This window comes from Gadus chalcogrammus, chromosome 9 (assembly GCF_026213295.1).
Source record: "Gadus chalcogrammus isolate NIFS_2021 chromosome 9, NIFS_Gcha_1.0, whole genome shotgun sequence".
NCBI lineage: Eukaryota > Metazoa > Chordata > Actinopteri > Gadiformes > Gadidae > Gadus > Gadus chalcogrammus.
Genome location: NC_079420.1, coordinates 4,362,268 through 4,365,730, shown reverse-complemented (window position 1 = coordinate 4,365,730; position 3,463 = coordinate 4,362,268).

The window sequence follows — 3,463 nt, the reverse complement described above, 5'->3', positions numbered from 1 at the left end:
TTCAACAAAACCGTGCGTCCTCTGTTTTAATCCAACCAACTCACCTCCTCAGACTCACCTGCAGCCTCAGCTGCTGCCATTTACAGCTAATGAGCACCTCAACACCTAACTCTGGGTGTTGAATCTTTTCAGCAAATCGTTTTGCTGAACCGATTCTAGTAATCCAGGACACAAAAAAATAACTTCTGTTACCATCACTATAATTCTATATAATAATGTGTGTATCAGCATTGATTGAAGTGAATGAATGTAAAACTTAAGTCTCACCGTAATACAGTTCTAATATCTGTGATCCGTTAGTAATAATAATAATAATAATAATTGATCCGTTTTTTGTAGCGCTTTTCTAAATACTCAAAGACGATTAACAAATAAGCAAGGAATACTTACAGACAGTACAGACAAACAAAAGGGAAAAAATAAACAACACCACAACAATAGGCAACACATTAAGAAGACACATTAGTAGTCCTGGCTGTAGTCCACTGTAAAATATTGCTTTTGTTGATGTTTGATGAATTATTGTCTGTCTGAGTAGCTTAATAATATTTTCAGACATAGTAATGTCTTTATTCCATTATTCCTGTTTCACTGAGAAAAGGGCCTTTATTTTCTTAAAAAGAGAAACACAAATATGTGAGGTTTTTTTTCAGATGTTCTCAGCGATGTTATCTTTACCTGCTTTGACCTATCTGTTTTCATGAAGTCTTAGCTCTTTATCCCTCATTTCTCATGCATCTTTTCATATTATTAGTATTATTTAACCCCCTCCAACCCCCCCCCCACACACACACACACACACGCACACGCACACGCACACAGACCCACACTTCACAAACAACGCAGCATTAAAGCGGCCAGCATCAGGGACCGGGATTCAAACACGTAGAGCTGTCCTGGGAGAAAACAGAGCACATGACTGGCGACAAGGGATTCACAGATAGGGTCCTTGAGCCTTTGAAAATAACACAGATTAGGGAAACAAAGGATTCTAAATCCGTTCAACTCCTCATTAGCGCATCGTATCACCTAAAGAAGTTCTCATACAAGTTTTGACTTGTGGGTGTCGCCTAGCCTGCAGGCGCCAACCAGAAAGGTCACTTCGCGATAAATCGCCATGTAACCCGCGTGCCAGGGCCACCTTGACATCATATTTGCCGTACACCAGCAGTACCGACACGGTGGGTATGAATTAGGTTTTATTTATCTTTTCCACTCCATGAGGTGACACCATTAAAGGCATGCTTCTCAACAGATGTCGTCGCCGCTCGCGTTTCTTTCCTGTCGCCAAAACTGGATCCAGATCAGTCACTACGTGTGTGTTTGTCAGAAGCAGCTCGTTATTCTGACATTCAGTTTGTAGGTAATGAGCAGATTGTTGTTGTCGTTCAAAATCCTGTTGTAAGTAGCCCGTCTTGTTTTTAACCAAAGTTAACTCACAGTGACGTGGGGGCCTAAGATCGTATGCATTAACTGTAAGGGACAGTCAGCGATTCATATAAAAGACAATATTTGGAAAGCAAACGCTGACCTCGCTTACTCTGGACAGGAGTGAGATCATCGCGACCCTTGATCCCCTCCCGCCCTACTACCACACTGCTTTCTCTCACAGACTCTTATGAAAGTCTCAACCGCTGCTCAACTGGCACCACCACCACCAGCGCCGCCACCTCCGCCCCTCCCCACAGCAAGGTCCTGTCTCCCAATAAGGGTCCACGTATGCAAACCTCTCCCCCACAACACTCTGGACGGGATCGTGTGGTGTTGGCACGCTAAACAGCTGGTTTCAGTTCACTCTCACTTATCTCTGGGCTGCTTGTTATGAAATGAATAGGAAAAGATGAAACGTCTTGGCTACCAAAGTAGGGATTGTTTTTTTTGCTTTAAATGACTAAAGCATGGGGGTAGGGGAAAGGACATTCACAGGAAATGACAGTTATAATTAAATCAGTTAAGATGATAAGTGATTGAACAATTACAACTAATGACAGACGTTTATATTCGGGGCAAAGCACTTAAAAAAAGTCACAGAAGGACCTTTTTTTCCTTTTCCAATAAACCGTCCAGTAAATGGGGTTTTCCCCTCTTATTTTTTTTTTCCGGTTAGGCAGTAAATGGGTCCTACTGCGACCGCTGCAGAATGCTAGTCATAAGGGCCCTTTGTTCGGTAGCACTGTAGCACAGTACGGCTATAGTGAGCACAGTTGGCTAACTGTGATTTAAACCGACCATTGTCATTATCGGCTAATTGGGTCTGGGGTGGCTCCCCGGACAGCGAGCAGCGCTTTGGAATTGTCACACTGGCTGTGGTCTCATCAAGGCTGTCGTAATGCGAGCAGTGGCGGTGGTCTGGCTTAATGCTAGCAGCACTCTAGCGAGGGGATATCAGAAGTTGCGGTGGAAGCCAAGCTCTATAGCTTTGCTTTTTTTCCCCCCGAAAGCTTCATTGAAGTGAAACATATCGCCGCAACGTGCGCCGCCCTACTCGTAATCACCTTTCATCCGAAGAAATTCGAAATGGCCTCCGCTCCTTATCACGATCACGAAACCGAGATAATAAAGAATTAAATGTCAACAATGGACACTCGCGTTCCACAACAACCAGAAGGCGGGAAAAAAAAAAAGCCATAGCACTTAAACATAAGTACAGCGCTTTATTGAAGTGCACCATTTGTGGACGTAACGCGATGCAGAGTGGTTGTGCTGGCATGCAAGCCAAGGGGGAATATGGTGGTGATTAAACAGAAAGTCTGTGCTCTCTCGTGTTTATAGCACTGACCCACTAATACGAGTGTGTGACATCCCCCGGTCGAGGGAAGGCATGGCTCCTCGTAGGCGCGAGCGTGACACGGAAATAAACCGTTGGCGACGTCTCAGAAAAAGTATTAAAGTCACTGCTTGTGACACGCAGCAATAATCACAGGGGCTGACGTGCATCGCTGGAAAGGTCGACTGCAATAAAGGGTGTCTACTTACAGTCGCCATGTGTTGTCCGAAACACTGCCTTTCAACCTAACAGGGGGGCTCATGTAAGCTTTTTTATTTGTGGGCAGAATGGAAACTGATGGCTTCTGGTCCTTATCCGGCTTTAAAGCGATTCAGTTTATGTGCGTGACGGTGTAAGGTGTGTGTTGAGGACCTTCGCCACTAGGGGTGCTGTGGAACCATTTACCCCTGATGAAAATAAACGTACAGAATTTGACATAAACTGTATAAACACTATAGGATTACGTTATTTGCGTATCCACTTCAAACGTAAGTCGTATAATAAGCGATATAATAGGCTTTGGGCAATTTTGTAAATTGAGTGTTAAGGAAGCATGACCATGAGTGAACTGTATATTTCTGTATTTTTGAATCACCACTTCCTTATAGCATTTAGATTCCCTAAAAAACGACCCAATAAGCGGATCAACACCCAACAATAGCCCCTGAGGTGGCTGGCTTTGCTTTATGAAACATT